Genomic DNA, 14,603 nt, shown 5'->3' with positions numbered 1-14,603 from the left:
TAAGGTTTGGAAATAGCATCACAACTGTCAGAAATGGGGCATTTCTAGCCAGCTACCATCCCAGAATCCCCCTAACAGAGGGTCAAAAAGGGACGTGGGAAGAACGACTAGAGGGGCGGAATAGTCTATTTCAAGGGGGAAAGGTTACCGACCAATGGTAAATCAGAATGATCATAGTCTCTTAATTAAGTGGATCAGCAGCACAAAGAGTGAATAAAAGCAGGTAATGAAAACCACCCTCTTATGACTGCTAGGGGAAACTACGGTGAAGGTCCAAGGGCCCTCGGGTACTGACACTCTACCTCTCGCACATCCTAGGATCGTCAGTACCGAAGAACGAGGGACCCAAACGACCTTCTAATTACAGTAAATTAACATGTAAAAGTACCTTGGGCACAACACTCGAACCATTAAACCGGAATACTGGTTGTGGAGGTGTGCTTCATAAGACGTACCATGTTCAGTTCCCGCATACATATTTTACGAGCGTTTCTTTAGGCTATCTGGACACAGGTTAATATATGTCAAAAATATTAATAAATGTTGTTTCGTCGGTTCATAACTAGGTTAAAACACTTCTCTTCGGAGGCCTTTGAACACGATTATTTACAATTTCAACCAATTCCGAGACGTGTTTCAAATGACTCTGAAACCAATGATTCACTGTCATATGAATTGAACATTAAGTTTGTTTTCGAACCCAACGCAACATGGCACCACTAATCGTCCAAGATCAGGGTGACCCGGGCGGCATCACCACAAGAACAGCTCCGGATCGTTACTGCCAGGTCCTTTACCTTCTAAACAGGTACACTGCAACGTACACTGCATCAATCCCTGGTTCATGATGTGGCCAACCATCACTCATGGGCGTAGAGCAGACATTGTTGATATCTAAAGCAACTTACCATATTTTGGCGTTATCGTGACGAGTTATGGTTTGCATACCAGGTGTCTCCACCGTGATATTGCTGGAATAATAATTTGCTAAAAGCGGCGTAAAACCCAGTCCGCTCACTCTCTCACTCACGACTCTACAAGCAATAAGAGCCATTTTTCAGCATGACAGTGCGTGTCTTCACATAGCACTAATTTCATTTCCTGAGAGATCAGAACATGAACGTAATGCCGTGGCCGTCAAGGCCACCGGATCTATGTGCAATTATTGAGGAGGCAAAAATGATCATAAATACCTGAGAAATAACTGAGTGTACATATAAATTCCCGGAATGTTTGAAAATGATGGTTACTAAACATTTTCAACACGTGACTAAGGTAGCGAGATAACATACAAGTCCATACATGGTATGGAGTGTGCCATTAAATCACAAGAGTATGAAATAGTCGGGTCACTAATAACCATGAATGCAATGACACTGCACAATGAGGACCGCCGGACTTTGTCGACCGGTGACGGACATAAAGCCGGGGAGCGTTGCGGCCACCAGACCTTGTGTGTGTGCGTGTGTGCGTGCGTGCGTGCGTGCGTGCGTGCGTGTGTGCGTGCGTGCGTGGTTGTATGAGGATATCTGCAAAGTTCAAGATGTTCATGACGGATCAAATACTGCTGTAACGTCACTGTTGTTTCAACTGTAGCTTATCTTTTACCAACTGACAGTTTACTGATCTACTTTCTGCAATGCAATTTTTAAGCACAGGCATTAATTCTACAATGTTTTATCGTGAAATAAACCACGCTTGGTTCTTTATTGTTCTTTGCGATTCATCGCGCAGCTATCTTATATCGATTCATAAACGTCATCGGCGGAGTCAGATGCTACCTAAAGAAATCATCTGTAGAACATAAAATACTTCTTTTCCAACTCATAATTCAAACTTTCATTCTTTCTTTGGGAGAACATTTTATCTCGAAGCATAAGTTACCATAAATGGACCTATATATACGTTCATTCATGAAGTATAAAGTACGCCACGTCCTGTGATGAACCGTACAACCCTGTGTGAAGGGCGATCATAGCTATATAATACAGAGAAACTCCTGTAACATTCCTCGCAGAAGACACGGCGGTAAGCCACTTGAAGCTGCCTCCATACCGCCGCTACTCCCGGGGAGGCAACTATTTCGCGACAAAGCTCACCATGGTAGTAGTCCGCCTACAGGCGCGTTTTAATCTTCAGGTGACATCTCGGCGCGGGAAGAGCGCAGTTTGTACGTGACACCCACCGACAACCGTTATCAGCGGGGCACCACAGAAACACGCATTATCACTTACAGCTGTATTAGAAAATGCCATTGAGTGTTATTGTCTGTAAAGAAGAGTTAATTTCATTCAACTATTATATACCGGAGATGAACGGGTCAGTCTGTTAGGGGATCACTCTATCCCGTTTACACCTCCCGTGAACCGTCTCCGCTGGACTGGACAATTATCCTGAATAGTCTACAAGTGTAACGTTGTGCAGGGGAACCCTGGTCGTACATAAGGTCATTCAAGAATTACTCATCGGACATAATGAAGAATCCAAGCTGCCCTATCTATGTATTTATTTCTACCAACAGCTCACGTATGTTAAGAAGTGGAATGTAGAGTGTGAATATCTGTGGTACAAAGACATACATGGCCTTATATTGTCATCAGCGCCCCGTAACTCCTTCTCTGCAACAACTCACGACCACTATATCGCGCTTTTATGTTAGGTGTATAACATTTGCTTGTGTGACATTCAGTTATCGTATTCACCACGATCGCAAGTTCGCAACATTATTCGTTCAAGGCAATAACGTATTCTTCTCAACCATAACCACGCCATAAGTACTATAGGCAATATGTCTGTGAAGTCGGCTACAGCGTGAACTGACCTAGACTAACATATAATCCCAGAAACTAAGTTAGGTGTAAGGATAAATTTACACTTCTGTTAAGGAACCATCGGGTCTTTTAATTTCAGACCTGGAAAAGGTATGAGAACAAACTGCAAACCGAACCCCTGAACTGAGAGGGATTGGGGTTGGGAGTTTAGGTACGGGTTGGGGCGAAATTGGGATTTGTACATAGGTTTACGAGGCCTTGATTAGTACAATGGTTATTAGTCCAGTAATTAAAGGTTTATTTTTCATGAAGGTTCGACAAAATTGACGGAAAAGGTTTTTTAACACATTTCACTGCCTTGATAGGTCTACTTTAAAAAAAAAAATAGTTTACCAAAATTTGACTTGGGGAAACACCCAAAATAGGTCAAATCCAAGATGGCCGCCATCAATACAAACGAAAATCGAAAAAGTAAAAAAAAATGAATCAATCAAAATCTAAACATGGATGATGACTCTATTTATAATCAACTTCATAGGATCAGGAGAATATATATTTAACAATTTTGAATTGAAATCTTACACAGAAATAAATTACGGCTGCCCGAAATGTGAAAAAATGCAATTGTTCCATATCGGACTACAAAATACTTAACACGGGATAATAAAGAGGGAATAACCCTGCAATACTACAGTTTACAAGTCAAACTTACTATCAGTTTAAATGTCTAAAGTTCAAGACAGTCTTTATATTCACACTCATATACTGGACATGAAGAGACGATTATTCAGTAATGTCAGAAAAGTCATGACTTGGTTCATTTGAACATGTCATCCCTTTGCGTTGTCCCCATGCTGAGGTATATTGTAGACAAAACAATTCTGCATGAGCATGTGTTTTCATCACACTTTCCAGTGCAATTGTATCTGATTATTTTCAACAGAAATTTAGGAGTGACAGCTTGGTGCCTTGTGATTGGTTTCAATATAGTGCCCTTGTTGCTCTTGTGAAGCGTCCAGCCCCATTCTGTCGCATCCATATTGTTGCCTAGCTAGGTCTGCACTTGGAGTCAGACTCGTTGGCTGGGCAATCCGGCAGCATCTGATGTCGGTGGAAGGTGTCGAAGGGGTAGGTAATTTGAGTTTGATACATACCTTCTCAGTGAATTTTGTCAGAAATGATCTTTGTACTTGTCTGAAGAAAGATGGCCTCATGGTATCGGGTCTGAAGTGATATTGCAACAGGATGAGAAGGTCTGTGTCATTCCCTACCACTACCACAGGCTGTGTTTGAGCCAATGTACAGGCAGACATTGCAATGTCATAGTCAGCATCTCCGGATGAGTGTTTAATCTGAAAACCCACCTTTTTCGATTTTTGACCCCAACAGACTGATGAATTTCTGTTTGTTTCTTTCATTTTCAGAATCATGTCTGCTGTGAAATCCACATCCACTCCAATCTCACTTCCAGTTCTTCTCTGATGGGTCTCATCCTTGGTCGAAAAACACCACAATAACCATCAAACACAATAAGAGCATAGCAGAAGTGGTTCCTCAAGAAATGAGCCCGCACAGCTTGTGACACTGATTTGCCGGACAACATCTGATCTGTACTACCCTCTGAATATACTTGAGTGATGATCTTCTTTAACCCAGATCCAGCCATCAGATTCCCAACTGTACCCACAAAACTCATCTAAGTATGGAATCCCTCCCAAGACCAGGGCTATTTGATGCAAGGGGCTCTCAGCTGGCCGTGATTCGATGATCATGTATGCAATTCACCAAAGTTGCTGGTCGATTGTAATAACCGGTGTGATTCCATGTCGTCTGGCATGTTTGGAAATATACTCCAGCGTTGATCTGACACAGGATTTGACACTTGGTGTCACGTTGATAATCGACAAGAATATCTCAGAGCTCTTCCTGGGGTATGGAATGTCAGAATGGAGCAACTGCATGCAAATGGAACACAGTGGTCAACACCCACAGAAGTGGCGCACTCCACAAAATATCTAGTTTGATATTCTTTTCATCAAGACAGAAGTCACCAATTGGTGGATAGATAATGTTCGCCAGCACTGCCTTTTGATTTCTTTGTGAGAATAGTTTGACACTGTTGATTTTTTTAACATCATCCAAGTCCACCTTAACTCTTGGTACCCTCCGTTTCACCATCTCGCCCATGGCATGGATTGAGCCAGTGCCATCAAACCTTTTGCTGACATGATCTATATAACCAGCCTGGTATTGCACGAATGTATCTGCAATGTCTCTGATTAGGTGAACACCATGAGTGGTCACCGAGAATTTTCTATATTTACGAGGAGCTGAAACCGAGTTGACTTGTCAAACTTGTCGAGGAGGCAGAAATGATGGGGACATGTCGAATGCATTATTGCCTGACCCAATGAAGCAGTATGGGGTTTACTGTTTCAGCTCTTGATGATGCTTGAAGGAGGATGCGTAATGCATGTGGGAGGTAATCAAGATTGGTGTCAATCAATGCCATCTGCTCATTGTCGAGATACACATCAACATGTTTCGACATGGTCTCTACCTGCGTATGAACGTATCCTCCCCCAACTTTAATCAAACTGTCCATGTCAGATTTGTCCACCTTTGCAACATTTTCATATGCTGTAAGAGATGCAATGTTAGGTTGTTGCCTGATTGTAGTTATGAATACCTTGTTCCCATAGTAATTCATGAATTCCCTTTTCAGCTGAGATGTAGTGTGTAGTTGATCATCACTCAGTGCACTCACTGACTTCATAATGTGATGCAAATTGTCCAAAGGAATCGTTTCATCATCATTCTCTTCCAAGTAATAAATGGCAATCTCAAATGCTGTCATCTTGGACATACACTTCAGTCGATCAAGTCTCCGTTTCTTTGGTGGAGCCTCCTCATGTTCAATATAAGCTGCAGGTATACTTGTCCTTCTCCGAAAATTCTTATCACAAGCATGGTGATGGATAGCTTCTTCAGCTGGTAGATCGTATATGGGCACGATACTTGACTGTTCTATCTTGGCCCAATCATCTTGCCTGTTGACACAGTATGTTGCAGACATATGTTGAGTAACTCAAGAGCCATCGCACGGCTGAAGTACACTTCTATATGGATGTTTGTATGCAACATCCTGGTCAATACAAGTACCACATAGAAAACAGTGAGTTTTAATATTTAAGGCTTAAACATATGATCGAAGAGTTTCCAGCTACTTTGATTGCCTTTGGATTTATATGCATCCTTCGACACTGTCTGTGTACCAACAGGCTACAGTTGTATATGATGTCTGGTGCATCTAATTTGTGCAGTCTGTTTGCGTTATTAATGCTACAGCAGCATTTTGCTGTCAACTTCACATAAACCTGGGGTTTGTCCAGGTTAACTGGTTCCATACATAGCAAACAAGTCGCCATCTGTGATCTACATAGGACACCTTCAGTTGAGAATAGTCACCTGCGAATAGTAACAGTTGATAGAAATATGGTTGACATGTGTACAGATACAAATGTTGCTTTTCCGATTATAGCAAATGATTTTTGTGCTAAATGTCTTGATTATATCTTCTGAATTAACTTTTAATAAAGTTTCTGAGAAGCTAATACCATTTGAGAAAAATAACTGCTTCCCGGAGTTTGGGTTATCTCCCTTGATTTTCCTTGAAACAAATGTTGATGTTAATTTTAAGGCTCTGTTTTAAATTTTATATTTATATTTGTTCATATTTTCATCAGTTATTTCTCTCTAGAGCCAATCAACTATATATTATACAAGTTTTCATTTTAGCTATAAAAGAAAAATAGCTTATACATACCTTTATGTTTTGAGGTCTATCTTTAAAACATTGTATGCTCGGCCGCCATTTTGAAGAAGTTTTTTCAATTATATTTGTTTCTAACTTGATTATTTAAGTGAAGACAATAAACGGTATGATTTTATATGTAAAACGTCAACATTATAATAAATCGGTTCATGTTCTGCAAGAATTACCGATATTAACAAATTTATGTACTTTTTCGTCATTTTGAAGCATTATTTAAAATTTCTATGTGAATTTTCCTTTCAAAATTATTAAATATACATTTCTTTGCATTTATCCTGGCAAGCTAATATAGATAGGCTCACCATAAATGTTTTTATTGTTATTGGTTCCACGTTTATGACTATTATTACTTTTGTTGGCGGCCAACTTGGATATGACCTATTTTGGGATGGTTCCCCATGTCCGAGTTTGGTAAACTATTTTTTATTTTAATGTATAGGTGCCAAGGCACCAAAATCAAGTAATAAACCTTTTCCGTCAATTTTGTTGAACCTGGACCTTTTAATTACTGGACTATTATAGGGTGTTGCAGAGAACAGCGACAGAGGCCGATATATGCTGACTGTACACCCCTCTGCTTCCAAAGTATTAACTACGAGGGGCGGCTGGAATGTTCAGGGCCTTTACTATCATTGATTGCGTTGACGAGTGTTTGCTAATTATTTTCAACATAATCCAATCCGAGGTCCACACGAGGTCCGAGGTCATCTGTCAATGATGCTGGAGTGCCTGGACCCTACTGGTATGGAAGGCTTCCTACTGGTGTTGTAATATGGTTTCAACGTCAGAAATGACGTCCTCATCATGTGCATAATGTTTGGCAGACATTTCTTTCTTTAAGTTTAGGAAGAGGTGGAAATCTGACGGTGCCAAACACGAAAGACGTTCAATGAGCCATTGCCATTGCCATGCATTGCCATGCATAGCCGCACAGGCGTGTGCACTTGGTGGAACAACGAACCTATAGTGAATTGTCCACGATGTTTAGCCTTGATATGTTGCATAAGCAGATTACCAAAATATTGGCCATTAATTGTTTGACCTTTCGGCAGGTAAGCCACCATCAGTAGTCTTTTTGGAAACCGAAACCGTCACATTGCCAGCTGATGGAATACACTTGGCCTTTTTCGGAGAAGACGTCAGATGTTTCCACAGCTTTGACTGTTGATTTGTCTCTGACTACCGTCGACTACCGGTAAATCCAAGATTCATCCATGGTTACAAACGCTCAAAAAAATCTGCTGGATGTGCTTCAAAACGACGTACATTCTTACAAGAGATGTCTAACCAGACGTCATCATGATGCATCCATCATCTATGATAATATCGTGTACTTTATCAACATTTTCCTTCGGGGTGGCAGTTGAAAGTTTTCCAGATCTTGGATCCTCTTCAAGGATATCTATTTCCCCCTTTAACTCCGTTGCCCATCTCACAGCAGTGGCACCAAGATGGAGTGGCATCCCATAAAGTTTGCACCTTGTTCGCATGGAGAGTTAGCCCTTTCGGTCCATTTTCATCAACAGAGAATATCTAGTAATTTTTAATGCCTGCAGAAATATGCTGTCTGGTTGTGTATTTGCTTCAAATGCAGCCTGTGAGTCTGGAAAGTATTGTACTTAATACATGCAATGACCCGGGACTCGTACACTGTAGCTCATCGTGCAGCTCTACTTGCACGCCACTATCTAGAGAGCCAACAAGTTGACGTAACCACTGTAGAGGATCGTGCAGCTGTGCCTGCACGTCACTATCTAGAGAGCCAACAGGTTGACGTAACCACTGTAGAGCATCGTGCAGCTGTACCTGCACGTCACTATCTAGAGAGCCAACAGATTGACGTAACCACTGTAGAGCATCCTGCATCTGTACCTGCACGTCACTATCTAGAGAACCAACAGGTTGACGTAACCACTGTAGAGGATCGTGCAGCTGTACCTGCACGTCACCATCTAGAGAGCCAACAGGTTGACGTAACCACTGTAGAGGATCGTGCAGCTGTACCTGCTCGTCACTATCTATAGAGCCAACAGATTGACGTAACCACTGTAGAGCATCCTGCATCTGTACCTGCTCGTCACTATCTAGAGCGCCAACAGGTTGACTTAACCACTGTAGAGGATCGTGAAGGTGTACTTACACGTCACTATATAGAGAGCCAACAGGTTGACGTAACCACTGTAGAGCATCGTGCAGCTGTACTTACACGTCACTATCTAGAGAGCCAACAGGTTGACGTAACCACTGTAGAGGATCGTGCAGCTATACCTGCACGTCACTATCTAGAGAGCCAACAGGTTGACGTGACCACTGTAGAGGATCGTGCAGCTGTACCTGCTCGTCACTATCTAGAGAGCCAACAGGTTGACGTCACCACTGTAGAGGATCGTGCAGCTGTACCTGCTCGTCACTATCTAGAGAGCCAACAGGTTGACGTAACCACTGTAGAGGATCGTGCAGCTGTACTTACACGTCACTATATAGAGAGCCAACAGGTTGACGTAACCACTGTAGAGCATCGTGCAGCTGTACTTACACGTCACTATCCAGAGAGCCAACAGGTTGACGTAACCACTGTAGAGGATCGTGCAGCTGTACCTGCACGTCACTATCTAGAGAGCCAACAGGTTGACGTAACCACTGTAGAGCACCGTGCAGCTGTACCTGCACGTCACTATCTAGAGAACCAACAGGTTGACGTAACCACTGTAGAGCATCGTGCATCTGTACCTGTACGTCACTATCTAGAGAGCCAACAGGTTGACGTGACCACTGTAGAGCATCGTGCAGCTGTACCTGCACGTCACTATCTAGAGAGCCAACAGGTTGACTTGACCACTGTAGAGGATCGTGCAGCTGTACTTGCACGTCACTATCTAGAGAGCCAACAGGTTGACGTAACCACTGTAGAGGATCGTGCAGCTGTTCTTGCACGCCACTATCTAGAGAGCCAACAGGTTGACGTTACCACTGTAGAGGATCGTGCAGCTGTACCTGCACGTCACTATCTAGAGAGCCAACAGGTTGACGTGACCACTGTAGAGCATCGTGTAGCTGTACTTACACGTCACTATCTAGAGAACCAACAGGTTGACGTAACCACTGTAGAGAAACGTGCAGCTGTACTTACACGTCACTATCTAGAGAGCCAACAGGTTGACGTAACCACTGTAGAGGAACGTGCAGCTGTACTTACACGTCACTATCTAGAGAGCCAACAGGTTGACGTAACCACTGTAGAGGATCGTTCAGCTGTACCTGCACGTCACTATCTAGAGAACCAACAGGTTGACATAACCACTGTAGAGCATCGTGCAGCTGTACCTGCACGTCACTATCTAGAGAGCCAACAGGTTGACGTAACCACTGTAGAGCATCGTGCAGCTGTACCTGCACGTCACTATCTAGAGAGCCAACAGGTTGACGTAACCACTGTAGAGGATCGTGCAGCTGTACCTGCACGTCACTATCTAGAGAGCCAACAGGTTGACTTGACCACTGTAGAGGATCGTGCAGCTGTACTTGCACGTCACTATCTAGAGAGCCAACAGGTTGACGTACCACTGTAGAGGGTCGTGCAGATGTTCTTGCACGCCACTATCTAGAGAGCCAACAGGTTGACGTAACCACTGTAGAGGATCGTGCAGCTGTACCTGCACGTCACTATCTAGAGAGCCAACAGGTTGACGTAACCACTGTAGAGGATCGTGCAGCTGTACTTGCACGTCACTATCTAGAGAACCAACAGGTTGACGTAACCACTGTAGAGGAACGTGCAGCTGTACTTACACGTCACTATCTAGAGAGCCAACAGGTTGACGTAACCACTGTAGAGGATCGTTCAGCTGTACCTGCACGTCACTATCTAGAGAACCAACAGGTTGACGTAACCACTGTAGAGCATCGTGCAGCTGTACCTGCACGTCACTATCTAGAGAACCAACAGGTTGACGTAACCACTGTAGAGCATCGTGCAGCTGTACCTGCACGTCACTATCTAGAGAGCCAACAGGTTGACGTAACCACTGTAGAGGATCGTGCAGCTGTACCTGCACGTCACTATCTAGAGAGCCAACAGGTTGACGTAACCACTGTAGAGGATCGTGCAGCTGTACCTGCTCGTCACTATCTAGAGAACCAACAGGTTGACGTAACCACTGTAGAGCATCGTGCAACTGTACCTGTACGTCACTATCTAGAGAGCCAACAGGTTGACGTGACCACTGTAGAGCATCGTGCAGCTGTACCTGCACGTCACTATCTAGAGAGCCAACAGGTTGACTTGACCACTGTAGAGGATCGTGCAGCTGTACTTGCACGTCACTATCTAGAGAGCCAACAGGTTGACGTACCACTGTAGAGGGTCGTGCAGCTGTTCTTGCACGCCACTATCTCGAGAGCCAACAGGTTGACGTAACCACTGTAGAGGATCGTGCAGCTGTACCTGCACGTCACCATCTAGAGAGCCAACAGGTTGACGTGACCACTGTAGAGCATCGTGCAGCTGTACTTGCACGTCACTATCTAGAGAACCAACAGGTTGACGTAACCACTGTAGAGGAACCTGCAGCTGTACTTACACGTCACTATCTAGAGAGCCAACAGGTTGACGTAACCATTGTAGAGGATCGTGCAGCTGTACCTGCACGTCACCATCTAGAGAACCAACAGGTTGACGTAACCACTGTAGAGCATCGTGCAGCTGTACGTGCACGTCACTATCTAGAGAGCCAACAGGTTGACGTGACCACTGTAGAGCATCGTGCAGCTGTACTTGCACGTCACTATCTAGAGAGCCAACAGGTTGACGTAACCACTGTAGAGCATCGTGCAGCTGTACCTGCACGTCACTATCTAGAGAGCCAACAGGTTGACGTGACCACTGTAGAGCATCGTGCAGCTGTACTTGCACGTCACTATCTAGAGAGCCAACAGGTTGACGTAACCACTGTAGAGCATCGTGCAGCTGTACTTGCACGTCACTATCTAGAGGGCCAACAGGTTGACGTGACCACTGTAGAGCATCGTGCAGCTGTACTTGCACGTCACTATCTAGAGAACCAACAGGTTGACGTAACCACTGTAGAGGATCGTGCAGCTGTACCTGTACATCACTATCTAGAGAGCCAACATGTTGCCGTGACCACTGTAGAGGATCGTGCAGCTGTACCTGCACGTCACTATCTAGAGAGCCAACAGGTTGACGTGACAACTGTAGAGCATCGTGCAGCTGTACCTGCACGTCACTATCTAGAGAGCCAACAGGTTGACGTGACCACTGTAGAGCATCGTGCAGCTGTACTTGCACGTCACTATCTAGAGAGCCAACAGGTTGACGTAACCACTGTAGAGCATCGTGCAGCTGTACCTGCACGTCACTATCTAGAGAGCCAACAGGTTGACGTGACCACTGTAGAGCATCGTGCAGCTGTACCTGCACGTCACTATCTAGAGAGCCAACAGGTTGACGTGACCACTGTAGAGGATCGTGCAGCTGTACCTGCACGTCACTATCTAGAGAGCCAACAGGTTGACGTAACCACTGTAGAGGATCGTGCAGCTGTACTTGCACGTCACTATCTAGAGAGCCAACAGGTTGACGTAACCACTGTAGAGCATCGTGCAGCTGTACCTGCACGTCACTATCTAGAGAGCCAACAGGTTGACGTAACCACTGTAGAGCATCGTGCTGCTGTACTTACATGTCACTATCTAGAGAGCCAACAGGTTGACGTAACCAATAACTCCAGAACAATGTGGACACTGTCGATATCTACAGACTACGCTGGGGATAAACGTTTGCGACAAATTAATATGTAACGTCAGATGTTTACTGGTGATTTGTGGAGACCGCGGGAGTTTTCATAAACTAAACAAACAACCTTTTACTCTAAACGACAAAAGCACGTGGTTAACTGCAACAATAATGCCACGCGATAAAGCCCGACCTGGTCATTTTTAGGCAAGGCACTAATACTTGAAATCTTATGGGATCTTATTTGATATGGGTACTTAGTGGTGGCGACAAACTCACCGCTCAAGATGAGAAATGCCATACGACTGAATTCATATCCGTATCGAATAAAATGCTAATTGTATGTAGAGTGCAATCTATATGGCTCCATGTGACATTTTGTAGCCAAGCCGACAATACTTTACTTAAACACACCCAGATACTCGTATAAGTCGATGTAATGTAATCCTGTATGCCTTTTATAGTTGGAGTACAACCGGGAGCGGGAAGCCTGTATCTTGTGGTACACCGGCCCCCTGGAACTATCTAAAACTACCTACTTGAGTTTAGCATTCACAATGTATCCCAAATCACAGCATACCGTTTATTTTCCTCATCATGTAGGTACGACAAGTTGCAATGGCGCACACGCGTCCTACATACACTAGCTCCTCAAACACTCACCCTACATACACCAGCTACTCACACACTCACACTATATACACCAGCTACTCACACATTCACACTACATACACCAGCTACTCACACAATCACCCTATATACACCAGCTACTCACACACTCACCCTACATACACCAGCTACTCACACACTCGTCCTACATACACCAGCTACTCACACACTCACGCTACATAGACCAGCTACTCACACACTCACCCTACATACACCAGCTACTCACACACTCACCCTACAGACACCAGCTCTTCACACACTCACCCTATATACACCAGCTACTCACACACTCACACTACATACACTAGCTACTCACACACTCACCTTATATACACCAGCTACTCACACACTCACCCTATATACACCAGCTACTCATACACTCACACTACATACACCGGCTCTTCACACACTCACCCTACATACGCTAGCTACTCACACACTCACACTACATACACTAGCTCCTCACACACTCACCCTACATACACCAGCTACTCACACTATATACACCAGCTACTCACACACTCACCCTACATACACCAGCTACTCACACACTCACCTTATATACACCAGCTACTCTCACACTCGTCCTACATACATCAGCTACTCACACACCAACCCTACATACACCAGCTACTCACACACTCACCCTACATACATCGGCTACTCACACACTCGTCCAACATACACTAGCTCCTCACACACTCACCCTATATACACCAGCTACTCACACACTCACACTACATACACTAGCTACTCACACACTCACCCTACATACACCAGCTACTCACACACTCACACTACATACACCAGCTACTCACACACTCACACTACATACACCAGCTACTCACACACTCACCCTACATACACCAGCTACTCACACACTCACTCTATATACACCGGCCCTTCACACACTCACCTTATATACACCAGCTACTCACAAACTCGTCCTACATACACCAGCTACTCACACACTCACACTACATACACTAGCTACTCACACACTCACCCTACATACACCAGCTACTCACACACTCACACTACATACACCAGCTACTCACACACTCACCCTACATACACCAGCTCCTCACTCACTTACCCTACATACACCAGCTACTCACACACTCACACTACATACACCAGCTACTCACACACTCACCCTATATACACCAGCTACTCACACACTCACACTACATACACTAGCTACTCACACACTCACACTACATACACCAGCTCTTCACACACTCACCCTACATACACAAACTACTCACACACTCACCCTACATACACCAGCTCCTCACACACTCACACTACATACACCAGCTACTCACACACTCACCCTAGATACACCAGCTACTCACACACTCACACTACATACACTAGCTCCTCACACACTCACCCTACATACACCAGCTACTCACACTATATGGTTTGAAGACATGCCAAAGAGGGAACAGATAGCGGAAACGCATCTTCCTTCGCGGAAATAAGTATTGCATTGCACGGGCTGCCCGAGCACGTGCGGAGCGAGGAGATTGGAATTGCTTGGAATTTTGGCTTCAGATGTAGTCGCGAT

The sequence above is a fragment of the Haliotis rufescens genome, unplaced genomic scaffold, assembly GCF_023055435.1.
Source record: "Haliotis rufescens isolate VD_foot unplaced genomic scaffold, xgHalRufe1.0.p SCAF_36, whole genome shotgun sequence".
NCBI classification, from domain to species: Eukaryota; Metazoa; Mollusca; class Gastropoda; order Lepetellida; family Haliotidae; genus Haliotis; species Haliotis rufescens.
Note: the sequence above shows the minus strand (reverse complement) of the source record.